The sequence below is a fragment of the Neophocaena asiaeorientalis genome, unplaced genomic scaffold (genome assembly GCF_003031525.2).
Source record: "Neophocaena asiaeorientalis asiaeorientalis breed wild unplaced genomic scaffold, Neophocaena_asiaeorientalis_V1.1 scaffold823, whole genome shotgun sequence".
NCBI classification, from domain to species: Eukaryota; Metazoa; Chordata; class Mammalia; order Artiodactyla; family Phocoenidae; genus Neophocaena; species Neophocaena asiaeorientalis.
The window spans coordinates 639,525-656,877 of NW_020172767.1; the positions used below are offsets into that span (position 1 = coordinate 639,525).

The window sequence follows — 17,353 nt, forward strand, 5'->3', positions numbered from 1 at the left end:
GTTGTGGTGCATGAGCTTCTCATTGCGGTGGCTTCTCTTGTTGCGGAGCACGGGCTCTAGGCGCGCGGGCTCAGTAGTTGTGGCTCGTGGGCTCTAGAGTGCAGGCTTAGTAGTTGTGGCGCACGGGCTCAGTTGCTCTGCGGCATGTGGGATCTTCCCGGACCAGGGCTCGAACCCGTGTCCCCTGCATTGGCAGGTGGGGTCTCAACCACTTCACCACCAGGGAAGCCCCCAAATCCATGATTTTTGAATGTTGAAAACCATTAGACTAGAATGAAAGAAATACATGGAGCTGTATTACATATAAATATTATTATAGCATGGTTTTTAAAAAATGCTTGATAGTTAAGTCAATCTCATTTGATTTTTTGTTATTTACTATAGCATTTTTTGAAGTACCTTTTAGCAAAAATGCATACCGTTATACAATTTGTCCAGCTTTTGAATACAATTTTCCGTACTTTCGGAAGAGATCAAATGATGGCAATACAGTTTGGAAATCCTTGTCACAGATCCATTTCTTAGGATTTTCATCTCGGAAATGTTGACTTGCATAAGCATCAGGACCATACTTGTTTGATAAATGCATCGTCGGGACATACTTTTTATTTTTACGGTAGAAAGAAAATGGCAAAAACCTACTGTCATTCACATTTCGAGTCCATTCCTGTCTCTGGAGCTGTGCTCTGGCCCCATTTAGCCCATCGATCGGTTCTGTCACTCGCAGCGTCGGTTCCAGAGGCTTGTAGCGCCGTTCCCATACTTCAGAGACATTGCAGAAGGGTCCCTGACATCGTTTCCTATCAATGGGTGGCAGAATTCCGGACGGAGGAAAGGACCAGGCACTCGGCAAGCCAGCCAGCTGCCGAGGCTGACAGAGTGCTTCAGCTTCACTTTAGGTCTTCAGTGCATTAAAGGCTTTGCCTTCTGTAACCACAGCTCCCATGGATCAGGATCTTTTCTGAACGGTGAGTTGTATCTACCTGGAATCTGCTAGTGTTGGAGGGTCTCCCGCAGAGGTGGCGGGCGGCTGTGGCTCACCGTGGGGACAAGGACACTGGCCAACGTTATTTTTATGTGCTAACTTGACTGGGTTAAGGGAGGTCCAGAGAGCTGGTAAAGCCTTATTTCCGGGTGTGTCTGAGAGGGTGTTTGTGGAAGATATTTGCATTTGAATTAGTAGACTAAGCAAAGAGATCTGCCCTCACCAGTGTGCGTGGGCATCATGCAATCCATAGAGAGCCCAAATGAAACAGGTGAATGAAGGGTGGATTCCCTCTCTCCTCTTGAGCTCAGATGTCCATCTTTTCCTGCCCTAGAGCTTCAGAGCTCTTGGTTCTCCCACCTTCAGACTCTGGGACTTACCCCGTTGGCTTCCCGGGCTCTCAGGCCTCCGGACTTGGACTGAATTGTGCTGCTGGTTTTCCTGGGTCTCCAGCTTGCAGATGGCAGATCTGGGGGATGGCACTTCTTGGCCTCCATCCTGTGTGAACCAATTTCTATCATAAATCTCCTCTTCTTTCTCCTATCTGTGTATCTATCTATCATCTCTTCTTGGTTCTGTTTCTCTGGAGAACCATGACTAATACAGCGGGACAGGCAGAGGCTAGCCATTCCCATTCCAAAAGGGAGAGATTGGAAGGAAAATAGGGACCACGGGTCCCAAGAAAGTCTGAAACCTAGCAGGGCAAATTCCTTTTGATTTTAAGGCTTGCGAATAATCCTCTGGCTCAACGGTCTGCCCTCCGGGTTTGTTCTTTCACACCTCCATGCCTCGCACTCCGTATTCCCCGTGGACCAGAGGGCCGTCCTTTCCCTCCTCACCTGGGCCACTCCTCTCAGCCATCAGACCTCGGCTGAAGCCTTCGTTCTCGCCTGTGTCACCTTCATGGACCACGGCCCCTCTTCCCCAAGGTCAGGAGAAGGGGCTGCCTTTTTACAGAAAGCACCTCTGGCTCTGGCGGGTGAGCTGCCACTCCGGTGGGTCCTTACAGCCCTGGCCTGTAACTGCGGATCCGCCCACCTCCCCACTAGACTGGGTGCCGCTGGATTTCAGGCACCAGCTGTTGTGTATCAGGTTTTAGCCCAGGGCCAGGCGCAGAGCTGCTGTGCGATATGTGAATGCCTGTGTGTCTGAGTGACGAACTGCACAAGGGAGCCTTTTCTGAACATCTACTGTGTGCAGAGCGTTGGACTTGGGCTGGACACTCTTGAGAGGGCGAGGAGGGACCATCTCACACTCATCATTAGAGACAACAGATGTATCGCCCTGCAGAGCTGGAGGGGCCCTTGGCAGCAGGCGCTGGCACCTGACACATATTAACGCATCAGATCCTCAAACCAGCCCTGCGACCCTGCGACCCTGTGAGAGATTACGTAGCACAGTGTAAAGGCAAGCAACCAGGGGCCAGCCTGCTTTCAATCCAGGCTTTGCCACTTAGAAGCTGTGTGCCTTTGGGCAGTTTGTGCCTCCCTCTCTGTGCCTCCATTTCCTCTTCTGTAAAATGGGGCTAATCGGGGTACCTACCTCACGGGGTTGGAGCGAGGATTCCGTGACTTCATATCTGTCAGGTGTCAGCTGTCACTCAGCTACAGCCAGTTTCTAGCTGCTGCTGCAAAATGCTTGCCAGTGCAAAGTGTGCTCATACACCCAGGGACAGGGCTGGGAAACGCGGGTCCTGTACGTGAAATGACTATAGCGCACCAACAGGTATGTGGGGAGGGGGACTGTGACACTGGGTGTCTGTTGGTGGCAGCTCCTGCAAATGATAAGAGGCCTGGCCCGGGAGGCAAGACCCCGGGTTCCCAGCTCAGTCTTGCACCTGACCCAGTGTGGGACGTCGGGCAAGCTCCCTTCCGTCTCTGGGCTTCACTTCTGGCTCTCCACAGGCTTGGACCTCCCATCTGCAGCATTTTCCAGAAAGTCCCCCCACTTGCGTTGGTGGTTGAGAGACCAGTCCTGGGTTGCAGGCGGCCTCCAAGTGTGTCTGCCAGCAGGGAAGCAGCAGGCCTTGCGGAATGAGTATAGATGCCACCTGGTGCAATTCGAGTAACGAAACCAAAGGGCAAGGCGGTGGCTTGCCACTCTTCCTGTGAGCTGGGCCATTCGTCTCCCCAGCCCTTCCTCCTGAGCACAGAGGCAAGCAAGGCCAAGAAGATGCTTCAGTACCCAAGTGCATTCTCTCCGGGCACCTCATCACTGCCCCAGCACCTCGGGACCTAAGATGCAGTGCAGTCTTCCTGCCCCTGACATGCTGCTGCCCGAGGCTCTTCCAAGGTGGCACTATATGGGGAATTACGGTACTGGGCATTTGCCAGGAGGAAGAGAGTGTGTGCTTTACATGGGACTGAAATGTCCCTGCTGTTCAGAGAAAGGAGATTCAGAGAAGAAGGCAAAATCAGTGCCTCTTGCAGCAGCCAAATTTCCATCTCATTGCTGTGTGCCGGCAACGTGATGCCCAGAGCCAGATCACACAGGCTGGTGTCACGTTGCATCAGCGGCGAAACAAACAGCTTTAGTAATCAAGTCCCCTGGCTGCGGTGGCAGATGCCTGGCTGGCTGGGAGGGCCACAGTGATCACTCTAGAGATGTGGGGTTCTAAGCAAGCCAGACGTGGTGCCACACTGAGCCTTGAGGACGGCTCAGCTTCTTCCCCGTCCTGCCCCTGTCCCCAGGCCTGTCCCACAGAAGCCCTCCTTCCCAGTATGTGTCATTGTTCATTCCAGGGTCCTGGCCCTGTCTGTGAAGCCATAGCCACACAGCGGCTCCTCATTCCTGAAGAGCAAACGTGGCAGTGTGCCACATCACGGGCACCACCCCACCATGCCACTCTGTGGGCTCAGTCAGGCTGGTGGAATCAGAGCAGAACCCTCAAGAAAGTTCTGGACTGTAAATTCTGTAGTGTGGCCACGAGGGACCACCTTTCTCTATAGTAGGATCAACAGCAAGCAGAACATTTCCTGCCCCCGATGGAGGCATAGAACCTGCTGTCCCAGCCAAACCCCATGCCAACCTCTCTTGCTCTCTGCTCAGGGCTTGTTCCTGATAATGAAATGGCCATTTTGCCTGTGTAACATTCAGTGATTTATTAGTGATTATTGATTTTCTTTTTTTTTTTTAATTTGTTTATTTATTTATTTATTTTTGGCTGCGTTGGGTCTTCGTTGCTGCGCGTGGGCTTTCTCTAGTTGCAGCGAGCGGGGGCTACTCTTCGGTGCGATGCACGGGCTTCTCATTGTGGTGGCTTCTCTTGTTGCGGAGCACGGGCTCTAGGCACGTGGGCTTCAGTAGTTGTGGCACGCAGGCTTCAGTAGTTGTGGCTCGCAGGCTCTAGAGCACAGGCTCAGTAGTTGTGGCACACGGGCTTAGTTGCTCCGTGGCATGTGGGATCTTCCCGGACCAGGGCTCGAACCCGTGTCCCCTGCATTGGCAGGCGGAGTCTTAACCAACGTGCCACCAGGGAAGTCCCTGATTATTGATTTTCAATTGTGGTTTCTTGGGACTGTGGGATGCAGCAAATCCAAGGCATCCTGCCTGTGGATCTCCATCCATTTGCTTGAGGCCATGGGCTCGGATGCGAGCGGCTCATCCATGGCCCAAAGGGCCGCTTGCTGCTGCGCAGTTTCCTTCCACTCACTGTCTCCCGAAGACCCCTCCGTCCCTCTTCCTCCACAGCCCTAGCTACAGATGGGAGCAGACAGGACTTTAAGTGGCAGCTCTGATGATTTGTTTCCATGGCCCTGACTGGATCCAGTTCCCACCTCTCAGGACCCGCTCTGCCCCCTTTTTCCCCAGAGGTGTCCCTCCTTTATTCTCCCTTAAAGGATTCTTACTTCTTCTGACTGTCCCGTTGTTCCCGGGCTTGGAGAGTGGTGGCCTCCGTCCTGTGGCAGGAAGTGAGCAGAAGCCCCTGGGCCAGTAGTCTGTATTGCTCGTGGCCTTGGTCCTTCCTACCAGCAGCTTCCTGAGTCTGGAAAGAATCCTAAGTGAGGTGGTTCAACTCCTTCCCCGACCCTGTCCCTGATTCCCGGCTCCAGCTTCCAGCCTGAGAAAAAGCACCTTGCCCCAGCACCATACGAGGCGTGGAGCAAAGATCTGGTTTTTTTGTTTTCTGTTTTTTTTAACACAATGAAAAAGAAGGAAAAGGGAGGGCTATTTCAAATGTGCTTAGCCTCACCTGGCTCTTACTCTAGTTCTTTCTGTGTGGAGGTTCAACAGACTTCATGCAGGTACAGCTCGAGAGCACCTCACCGCAGGTGTTTAGCTGCACGCCTCTATCCTGGCCTCCTTTGCCGCTATGGCATGGAGGTCCAGGGCAGCTTGTTGGCCATGCGCACGCACCACACGATGGCCAGTTAGGCTCCCACGGAGGGAATCTGGCCAATGGGGAGAGGAGATGAGAGGTAACTGCTCCCCTTCCTCCCCCTAGTTCCGAGACATATTTCATTTGGCTTCTCAGAGGCTTATATGGCATCAGACAACCAGTCACCCACCATGGTGCATAACTAGATATCATATACTTGTTCTGGCTCTTCCTCCTTCCCTATTTTGCCCCCCTGCTCACCCCCACCCCTGCTCTCCGGGCTCCCATTTCCCAATAAAGATACATGCATGTAACCCTTTGTCTTAGGTTCTGCTTTCCGGGGAACCGGGCAGTTGGTACTGTGAAGGGCCTTAGAAATCCTGAGGACGGGATTTGGGAGCTGGACCTCTAACTAGTCAGTGGTAATAAGGACCCCCTTTCTGGTAGAAAAAGGGGTGTGGTAACTTCTGACGTGCAGTGACATCACAGTAATTCAGATTCTCACCTGTGAAGCACGTGGTTCTGCCCTCGAAAGCACGGGCACAACAGGAACCAGAAGGAACTGGGGGCTGTCTGGCTTCTGTTACTTTGAGAAACTTGCCATAAAGAAAATGGCAGACGTGGGTCAGCCAACCATCAATTCAAAACAGCCTGTGAAAACTGGAGGGAAGCATTTAAAGGGATCCTTGTGTCCTTCAGCAGTAGAGCAGACCATGATGAAAATCCGACCCAATATCAAACTGTAAAAATACAATGTAGCGAAGGAGATTAAATAGAGCCTGTATCACGGTCTCAATGGGAAAACAGTGGGACTTGGAGACCTTGAGTGGGGACATTTGGGTGGATAAGCCTGAGACTGTTGAACCCCCACACTCTCTGGAAACCTCCACTACCTCTCATTGCCTTCAGGGTGTTAACCAGGGTTAGCTCTCAGTGTAGCCTAAGCTTGGCAGTACAGCTTGCATGAGAACTGCAGAAACTGGCTAATACACGCGAGCAAGAATTGTGGCAGTGCTGATGGGAGTTGGCTATTGAAGACGATGGGCCCAGGGAATTGACAAGGGAGAATTTATTGACAGTAGTGGCACTCACTTGTGCCCAGGGATTCCATGTTCAGACCAAAACATTGGGAAAGGGTCCTAATACTCTCCTGGGATGTTCCTTGAAACTTGGACAAGACAATAGCCTATAATAAATGAGATGGAGTTGCCCTAACATTCTTGGTATGGTAGCATAATGTTCAAAGACGTGTTAGAACAGATACGTTATGTGATATCAGAAAACCTACCATTTGACTGTGTTCCTTGCGTAGGGCAAAGAACGCTTCTGTCATCAGGGCAATATATGAGAGGGGCACTGGCATATTTGAGAATCTTTGTAGGTAGCTGTCTTCTCTAGGTTCAGTGTTACAGTAGGAGATACCACCATGGAACTGGGTTCCTTTGTATCAGCGGAGATGATGAGATTCTATTGATAGGCTGGCAGAGGCCAGGTGGCAACACTTAGCCATTATTGTAATGGGAAGCAAGGTCAGACTAGCAACTGGGGTGCCATACCTGCTGGGATCTGTACGATGATCAACAGACCATGTGTTCCTAGGATAGATAGGTGGATTGATAACTAGGGTGTCACTTGATTAGTGTAATTTTAAACAAAATCTAAAGCTTATGAGCAGAAGGTGGGTGTCAACCACCACACCGAAAACCTCAGTTTCTTATTCAGTTTCCAGATCTACGTCACTTTCCAAACCCAGAGCCCAGATTGAAGGGGAGACTGGTTTCCTTGTGGAAGAACCCTACGGTGCCACCACAGTTCCGTAGGACAAATATTCTCCCAATCTTTCCCCAAAGGGACCTAAGGACGTTTGTGACGGTAACTGTGCTAGGAAAAGGGAACTACTTACACTTTTTGAGCACTGTTGAATACAGGGTATGAACTTACATCAACATCGGGAAACCCAAAATGCCATCATGGTTTTCTTGCTAGAGTGGGGACTTCCTGAAGTCAGATGATAAGTGGAATTCTGGCCCAATGGTCTAATGGGTCTGTGGACCCATCCCGTGTCATTTCCCTGGCTCCCAAGTATATAATCAGGATAGATACCTTTAGCAGCTAGAAGAACCCTCACATGGGTACCTGACTTGTGGAGTAAGAATTATTTTGATAGAAAAAAATCCAGTAGAAAATGCTGAAACTGTCTGCTCCCTCAACCAAGATAGTAAATCAGAAGCAACAGAGGAGGAATTGCCAAAATTCGTTCCACTATCAAAGACTTAAAGGATGCAAGGGTGGTGGTCCCCATCACATCCTTGTTCAATTCACCTATGTGGCTCCAGCAAAAACCAGATGAATTGTGGAAGATGATTGGGGACTGCTTACTGTAAACTTAACTACGTGGTCGTTCTAGATGTGGCTGAACTGCTGGATGTGCCATCTTTACTAAAGCAGACCAGAACATCCTTTGGCACTTGGTGTGTGGCTATTGGTCTGGAAAATGCATTACAGTAAGTCCCCTACATACGAACGAGTTCCGTTCCAAGAGTGCGTTTGTAAGTCCAATTTGTTCGTCAGTCCAACAAAGTTAGCCTGGGTACCCCACTGACACAATCGGCTATACAGTACTGTACTGTAATAGGTTTATAATACTTTTCACACAAATAATACATAAAAAACAAATGAACACAAAAAAATAAAGAAAACATTTTTAATCTTACGGTACAGTCCCTTGAAAAGTACAGCAGTACAGTACAACAGCTGGCATCCAGGGGCTGGCCTTGAGGGAACAGGCAAGAAGAGTTACTGACGGGAGGAGGGAGAGGAGGTGGGAGATGGTAGAGCTGAAGGGTCGTCAGCAATAGGAGTCAGAGGGCAAGCTGCAAAGTCACTCACACCGGATGTTGACGGAACGCACGTGCACATCTTTGAAAGTTCGCAACTTGAAGGTTCCTATGTAGGGGAATTACTGTATTTTAATCCCTATCAGTAAGTGGGCTTAAAAGCAGATTGCCCTTATACAAGGAGGCCAGCAGTACATATTTACTATTTTACCCCACGGTTGGGCGAATCTCTGCTCTCAGCTCTGTCCCAGCGTAGTCTGTAGGGGCCTTGATCTTGACATTTCACAGAGCATCATACTGGTCCACCATGTTGATGAAATTGCTGACATCAGGCTAATTGGACCTGGTGAGCATCAAGTGACAAGTACCTCAGATGTCCTTGTAAGACACATGCAAATAAGAGGGTGGGAGGTAGAACCCAAGAAGATGCATGGGCCTGCCATGTCAGGGAAATGTTTAGGGTTCTCATCATCTAAAACATGCCATGAAAAAGACAAAGGACAAATTATTTTTACCTTGAATCACCCACACTAAAAAAGAGACACAACACTTAATGGGTCTTTTTGGAGTTTGGAAGCTGCAGAGAATGCAGTTGGGAATTTTTCTCTAAGATATTTATTGGGTTGTTCAGAGGTTGCCAGCTTTGAGTGGAATTTAGAACGAGGGAGGGCTCTGCAGTGGGCTGAGGCTGAAGTTTGAACTTCTCTACCTCTTGGGCCTAATGACTCAGGTCTGATGGTGCTAGAGGTATCTGGGGTGGATGAGAATGCTGGGTGGAGTCATTGGCAAGCTCTAATAGCAGAGACACCTAAGTGCAGACTCCTAAGGTTTTGGAGAAAGGTCATGATTTCTGTGGTAGAGGATTTTTCTCCTTTTATAAAAGGGCTCTTCAAGTGCTATTGGGCCTTGGTAGAGACTTAGTGTTTGACCATGGAACCCCAAGTAACTGTAAGTCTGCAGCTGCCCTTCATGAGCTAGGTATTTTTAGATCCAATAAGCTATAAGGTCAGGCAAGTACATCCTTTGTATGATGAAAACTATTATAATTGGACTTTGGATCCAAGAAGGTCCACAGACTCAAGTAAATGGCACAGACAGGTGGTCCAGATTGCTGTGCCATCTACACCTGTTGTGTTGACCACACCTTTCCATCAGCTCGGACCTACAGCTTTATGGGGTTTCCCAATGACCTGCTGATGGAGGATAAAATAATTTGGGCCTGGTTGTCAGATGGCTTGGCACAATGTATTCGTGAAAGCTGAAAAAGAAGTAGACTGTTGCTTCATTCCAACCCTACTCAGTGATGACATAAAGAGGAGTGGTAAAGGGAAATACTCCTAATGGGTGGAGTTGCAAGTGACAGAGTTGGTCATCAACTTGATGTGGAGGGAGAAGTAGTTTATAAAGGTCAGACCCGTGGACGGTAGCGATTGACATAACTTGTGGTCATGGATTGAATTTTGTCCACCTTCCAAATTCATATGTTGAAGTCCTAACCCTGGCACCTCCGATTATGACCTTATTTGGAAATAGGGTCATTGCAGATGTAATTAGTTAAGATGAGGTCAAACTGGAGTAGGATGGGCCCTAATCCAATATGACTGGTGTCCTTATGAAAAGGGGAACTCTGCACACAGAGACACACATAGAGGGAAGATGGGATGAAGAGACACAGGGAGAGACGGCCGTCTTCAAGCCAAGGAAAGAGGCCCTCAGGAAGAACCAACCCTGCTCACTCCTTGATTTTGGACTTCAAGCCTCCAGAACCTGGAGACAATACATTTCTGCCCTTTAAGCCACTTTGTTATGGCAGCCTTGGTGAATTAACATACCAGTTGGCTAGGGGTCTGGAGGGAACATGCTTGGAAAATCATGTTCATGGCAAAGGAGGTGCAGCAATGGGCTCACTGGGATGACCGTGTAGCCAATCACTCATAGTAGCGTGCCTGATAGAATAGCCTGTTAAAGGCTTATCTAAGATGCCAGCATGGGGACAACACACGGGGGTCGAGGCGCTGTCCTCCAGGACACGGTAAGCACATGGATCCAACGGCTGATATATGGTCCCCAGTAGCTAGAACCCACAGATCTGGAAACCAAGGGCTGGACAGACAGAGGAGTGGGCCTTCTCACCATCACTCCCGGTGACCCATTTGTGGAATTTGTGCTTCCTGTTCCTGAAGCCTTAGTCTCAGGCAGATTAGAAGTTCTGGTTTGATGGGGCAGAATGTCTCCCCCAGGGGTCACAGTAAGGGTTCCATTGAACTTGAAGCTGCATTGACCATCTTGTCAGTGTGGGTTTCTCGTGCAAGCAAGCCAGCAGGAAAAGAAAGGAGGGGTTAGGGCTGCTGTCATACAGTGGTGGCGGGGAGGAATGTGTTTGCAGCCCAAGGAATTCGATGGAGGTGTTTGCTTGGTGCTTCTGTGTCCAGTAATAAAGGTGTGAACGGGCAATTGCAGGAACCATGGCCCACTGAGGTCAAGGCAGCTACAGGCTAGACTCCTGGGTGGTACAGGTCTGAGTTGCCTCACGAAGCAAGCAGCACAGAGCAGTCAAAGGAACAGAGGGTGCAGGAGGGCGAAGGGGACGAGCAATTACGGCCCAGGCATCACCTGTGGCACTGGGGACTCATTTTTCCACAAACCCCCTTGCGTTAAATCTCTGCAGAGATTGGAGCTGACCAGCACCCTGAAGGGGCCTCTGAGTAGAGTGGTCTCGGATTTTGAATGTTTCGAAAAAATGGAAGCCCCATCTGGTAATGTGGGAGCTGGGTGTAACGGAGGATGTGAGGCAATCTGAGTGGCTCAAGGAGAAGGCTGCATCAGACGCCTTTCACGCCCCACTTCGATTCTCTTGGCCTCGCCCATCTCTCATTCCAGCCACTGCTGTGGTGACTGGTTCTGTGAAGCTTCTGACCACCTTCACACTGGTGCAACCTGCCAGCGCCTCATCATGCCTATGATGCCTTCTTCTCCTCTCCTTCCTTGGGCTTCTCTGGTGCCAAGGGATGAGTCACCGTGGGAACTCAGTGCCCACGCATGTGCACCCTGGTGTTTGGGGAGTTAACACCCCCTGAAATAACTGCTTCCCTTTTTCTTCCACCGTGGATTATCTTGAGATGCATTTCATACGGTGCTTAGACAGTGGCATAAATTTAAGAAGGCAGTCGCTTTTCACGGCTGCCACAACTCAATCAACACGCTCCAATATGGACTTTCCTTCCATCCCTGCGTGGCTCCCCTGCCCTTCACTTCTGTTGCCTGGAGTCACTCTCTCCCCAGAATACTTGCACATAAGGCTTTGTCTCAGTTTCGACTTTCTGAGGAGTACAGGCTAAGAGCAAGCACATGCCTGCCCTCACTGTGCTTCCAGACTGGCTGGGAGACAAACACAGGACATTTACGTACCTGCAGTCACGTGTCCTGTTCAGGGGCTGTACCCAGTACGGCGGGAGTGTGGGAGATCACAGCAGCCTTAAGTAATCTGGCAGGGAGGCTTAGGGGGCTTCCTTAAATTGTGATACCTGCAGCATGAGTAGAAGTTTCATCAGGAGAAAGGGCTGCTGCTTTGAGGGGAGTGTTTTTTCGGAGGTAGAGGGGTTGGGGATGCATCCAAGGTTGCTGGATGTTTCAGCCTTAGGAGCAAGGGTGGTTTGGATGAAAAGCAGGGCAGCTGGAGCCATGCATTCTTTCTAGAAGAAGTGAAGCCCTGGAGGAGACAGGGCAGGATGGAGTTCAGGACCCAGAGGAATGGGTCCCCACCCACAGGGGAAGGAGCAGCCCTTTTCCCTCTGAGGTTGAAGAGAAAGAAGGAAGGGAGGCGAGGGAGGGTGCGGTGACTTTGAAGTGGCAAGGGCATGGAAGCCTCGAGTAGGCCGACTCCGGTCTCCTCTGCAAAGTCCAAGCCGGGCCGCTGCTGGCGGAGTCCGGGTGGCCCGGGGGAGGCTGGTGGTGAAGGTTCAGGGCAGCTGCCATGGGGGATTCCAGAGGGATCCAGTGGATGGAGGGCACGCCCTGCCCCACCTGCCTGCCAGGCCGGCGGGGACTTTGCATAGAGTAGGGCCATGGGGTGTCTGCTGAACGTAGAGGGCTTGCCATTTGCGGCCTGAGTTGCTGTGAGCTCTCGCTTACCCTCGTCTTGACCCCTATGGGGTCCTCCTCCTTCCTGCCCCTACCGCTCTCCCAAATGTCCCCCTTTTCCCATCCCCCCAGCCTTTGCCTGAGCTGTTCCTCGTGCAGGCAACAACTGGTCTTAGATCTCCCTAAGCCACAACCCACATTCTTCAAATCGCAGCTCAAAGCCCCACCTCTAAGAAGCTATCTTTGTGATTAATACCGACCATTCTCGAACCCCTCAGCAGAAGCCCCAGACCGGCCCTCTTGCGCCATGCCCTCGTATAATTCCCGTTGCTTTCTGAATTTAACCAGGGCCCATCTCTGGGCCCATGTGTCAGCTCTGAAGGGCAGGGGTTGAGTCTCCTGCCCCCCCCCCCTCGCACCTAGACAAGAAAGACGTCTCCAGACTTCTGTTGGAGGGAGGGCGGTCAAAGGTTTTTGGAGATGAGCCCCATCCAGGAGGCCAAGACTATTCCAGGGGTTCTCAAGCCAAGCCCAGACGCCCCTAGGAAGCCCAGGAAGGGCTTCAGTTTATTCATGAGGCCCTTGGATTTGGATGCAGGATATCTTGTGTGCATATGTATGCATGCATGTGTGCTTCTGTGTGCTCTTCTGGGGAGAAGTTCCAAAACTTTTCTCAGGTCTTTGAAAAAAATCTACCACCCCCAAACAGCCCAGAATCCCTGCTGTAAACCTTTCCTGGAGGACACAGCCTGCAGTGAGCCTATACCTCACGACACAACTCATCGGCTGTCAAACTGTAAAATCCAGACAGTCAAATGGTTGCTGTTCCCAAGTCCCTGGGCCACTGCCAAGGGTGCTGTGGCCACAGATATTTGCACTCAGCCAGAAGCCAGTCATAACATCCCCCCATATCCCAGTGAATGAATGACAATTACTATAATAGAGACCCAACCAGGTTTATGAGTCTAATAGAAATTTAAAAAATACTAACCTGCTGAAGTTGAAAGGCTGTTAAAGGACACCAAGTTCAATATTTTTAGCAACGTGCTCTGTGGGACATGAGTTTTTACCAGATGTGAATAGAATAGCTGTTCTAAGAGAAAAGGATTCTGAAATCAAAGAAGTGCAGGAGATACTGGTTTAAACAACGTTAAATGGCTCTCTTTCCAGTACGACTTCTCAGTCGTCATCAGGTAACGGAGGCTTTGCATTGCAGGAGGGACATAGAGTGTTTCCCAAATGTAAGGTACCGTGAAATGCCTTTGCAGAGTATCTGGCGGAGTCACAGTCTTCTGTTGACCAGGTTTGCTTCGGAAAGCGTTTCCTGAGATTCGGGATGTTCCCTTCACTCCCTACTTAATTGGAGAACTCTGCTGGGCACGTGAGCTTCCTTGGGGATGAGTGGAGGGTTGTGGGCAGATGTGTGGGGCTCGGGGACCATGCACCGTCACTCTCCAACTCCTGTCCTGACCCGGCTGCTGGTGTTTATCCAACCAGCCCTAGTGTAGGCTGACTTCTATCCCACACACCATCCCAAGCACTCTCCAGTTACTCACTGTAGCCGGCAGGGCTGTCCAGAGAAACCGAGCCTGTAGGCTCTAAACATATAAGGGCTATATCAAGGAATTGGCTCATGGGATTCTGGGGGACTGGCAAGCCCCAGATTTGCAGGACAGGCCAGCAGGCTGGAAACACAGGCAGGGTTGATGCTGCAGTCTTGAGGTGGAATTTCAACTGATAAGGGCAGGCGGCTAGCCAGCGACCAAGGTGGGATAGCCAAGTTCACGGGGCGCAGTGACTGCTCGAAGCAGCCTGCCGAACGAAAGTAACGGGTCTCAGGGCAGCAGCCCTCTGGCTTTCAGGTCAGGCTTTGGGGCCAAAGCTCCAGGCCAGCCATAGTCTCAGCCCAGCGGGGCTGTTATGCACCCCTTCCCCAAGATTTCTCCACCGACAGGAGATGCTCCTACAAAGGCAGCAGAAACTTGGCACGTGCCTGGGCCCAGCCTCCAGGGCCTTATTTGTTTGGAAGTGTCTCCAGGGCCTTATTTGTTTGGAAGTGTCTCCAGGTGGTATCTCCCGGCCAGGTGTGCTCAGGCCCGTGGTGGGGTACGTGCAGATCTCCTGCCTGGTGGGCTGTGGAGCCGCAATAACCCCCCACGTCCAGCACTGCTCATGAGCCATTCCAACAGCCTTGAGCCTGAACCTCAAGCTAGGACTGTGGGCTACACATATCCCAAATGGGCATGTTTCAGGTAAATGCCCCAAAGTGCCTTCCATGCTGGCCCTTGGGCTGGAATGCAGGCCTCGGGCTCTGACGAGGATCTGAGTTCAACTCAGGCTTGGGCTGGGGACTGATGAGAGGACGGCCCTCGGATTGGGCCTGTCCTGGCAACCTCAGAAGCGGCCTGCCCCCTCTCTGGTCTCAACGACCCCATCTGTATGATGAGAGGGGAAGACTAGAACAATGCTTAGGGTGCCTCCATCTTCAAACTGGTCTTAAGGGTGCCTCCATCTTCAAACTGGTCTTAATGGCACTTTGAAGCCCTCTCTTTCCCAGGTGTGGAGAGAGGCATTCCAGAGAGCTCTATTGAGGACTCTTTCTGGAGTTGGGTCTCAGGAGCTGGCTGTAGACGGCTAGTGGCTAAGCACGGCTTGTTTGCACACTTGTGGAAAACAAATAGACAAACAAAATCCCAAAGTAGGGCTCGCCATTCTAGAGGCAAGGGATGGTAGCGCTGAGACCAATCAAACTTGGGAGGAATTACTCAGCCATAAAAAGAAACGAAATTGAGCTATTTGTAATGAGGTGAATGGACCTAGACTCTGTCATACAGGGTGAAATAAGTCAGAAAGAGAAAGACAAATACCGTATGCTAAACGCAGCCTCTAAGATTCTTCCATCCTGTCCTCCCTCCCTTGCCTTCTGTCATCTGACCCCAGGCACAGGTCACCTCGAACAGCTGAACAAGGATGGCAGGCGTGTCCTCTTGCGTTGTCTGGGGAGGGGGCTGCACAGCAACACTGTTCCCCTGTCTTCCCTTCACAGGGAGCACACACTCCCCCATTATTCTGAAAGAAAAATGCCAGGATTCCAGGAAGCAGTACAAACGCGTGCTGCCCTTGCCCTGGTAGCAGCTTTTCCTCAGAGCAGAAGCCGCCAGTGTGCTGCTGCCGTGTGCCCTCACTCTGCTTCTGGGCCCCAGGGCGGCACATCCTCGGGCCTCGACTCTGATCACGGGGAATGCAGGAGACACCCTGGCAGAGGCAGCCCTGACCCACACCGAATTTAGAAGGAAGAGCTCGCCCAGCCGAGGCGCTCCAGGGAGGCATCGTGTGCTGGGCTGTCTCAGGAAGAACAGTTTAGAAGCCTGAGCTCTTGCTCCGGCCTTTGGCCCGCTGGGCTCCCTCAGGTGTGCACAGTTCTTGACAGATTACCAGACACTGCTCGCCCATTCCATTCATCCATTCATCTGTTGACTCGTAACTTGGGTGCTGGGCATCGGAGGTGAAGTGATGACAGGATCCGCCTCATCATTGCCCTTTCATCCTGCAGGGAAGAAAGAAGAGGAACAAAGAACTTCAAAGACTATGAAGTTCTACAGTAGTTCTGAAAGGGCTGGGGATCGCCGCAGTCAAGACCGTGTCGTTGGAACGAGGCAGGCTGGAGCGTTGGATCCCTCACGTCCTACCTCATTCATCCAATGAACTCGGCCAATGACAAGGTCCTGCATTGGCTTCCTCTTGGCAAACCAGGTGACAAAGCTGACCTCTCTTTGGCGAGGTCGAGAGAAGGCCAAGCCATGTGCAACCAAGACCACTTATCGACCTTCCCTTGGCATCCGTGCTTGCCGGCAGGGCCAGGTTCAGGCCCGGAATTCCTGACACTTGGGAGTGGGACAGGGTTACGGGGACCCGAAGGGCGGGCCTTTTGGGCTGGGGCTGAGGAGAGAGTGACCTGCCTCAGTGGCAGATGCTGTGGATGTGGGTGTGTTTAGCATGTAGGGGGAAACAACCAACTCTGAGCCCCTCCCATGCGCAAGAAGCTTGCATGCTACAGGTAAGGAAGCTGAGACTTAGAATGGGTGGGAATGTGACTTGCCCAATGTCACTTGGCTAGTAAGTGACCAAGCTGGGAGCAGACTCCACTTCATTGGGCCTCCACGGTCATTTTTAAAAATATATATTTATTTATTTATTTTTGGCTGTGTTCAGTCTTCGTTGCTGCGCGCGGTCTTCGTTGCTGTGCGCGGGCTTTCTCTAGTTGCGGCGAGCGGGGGAATGGTCATTTTTATTTGCACCGTGCCATACTGCTTCGGAGGGTTTTGAAGGGAAGAGGACCTGGTGTTGACCATCCCCAGCGTAAGAGAGCTCGGAGGGCATCAAAGAGTGTCAAAAAGGGGCGGGAGGGCGAGGCTGTCTGGGTGGCAGGGTGGGCTTCCAGCCCTGGCTCTGCAGAGAGGGGGTGCCCGCTGCTGCTGCTCGTGCCTGTAGGGATCACAGCCATTGTCGTCTTCTCTTGCTTCTCACTTGCCAGGTTGTCCGAGGTCATCCTGACGACTGCCCTGCGAGGAAGGTCCGGTTGGCAGTCCCATTTGAATAGAGACCCCGTGGCACAGAGAGGAAAGGACATCCTCGAGGCCAACTGGCTCCCCACCACCTTCTCGTGCCTCTCTGCCCCGTACTGAGGTGTCTGTGCCTCTGCCTTTCTGCAGAGTGGGGGCTTGGCTCACGCCAGCTGAGCCAGTCTTCCCAGAATTTCCCAGAGGAATCTGGAACTCTGGGACAGCCCCCTCCCTCTAAAGTACTGGTTCCCTTTGCTGCTGCATGGATTTCATTCTCCCAGCAGCTTGCCCTGCTGTCCAAGGTCCACCAGGAGCACGAAGCCCTGCCCCCAGCCCTATGACCAGACCCATCAGCCTTCCTCCCCACTCAGGGGGTGGCTAACAGGCAGGCCCCAGACCCCGGCACTCAGGCCTCCTTTTGCTCGGCTAAATCCTACGGTTTGGGGCCAGAAAGCCAGCCCCTCCCGGAAATGATGGCCCGTTGTCATTACCCAGACAATCTCAGCAGTTCCATCACGAGGAGTCCAGCCCATTCCAGGGCTAAATTTGGCAGGGGAGGAATCCAAGGAAT

At 51.6% G+C, this 17,353-nt stretch overlaps 1 pseudogene; it reads right to left on the reverse strand.

Annotated features, from left to right (window-relative positions):
* Positions 1–421: 421 nt before the first annotated feature.
* LOC112396796 (spermatogenesis-associated protein 17-like) lies at positions 422–1,482 on the reverse strand (annotated as a pseudogene).
* Between the last annotated feature and the right edge of the window lie 15,871 nt (positions 1,483–17,353).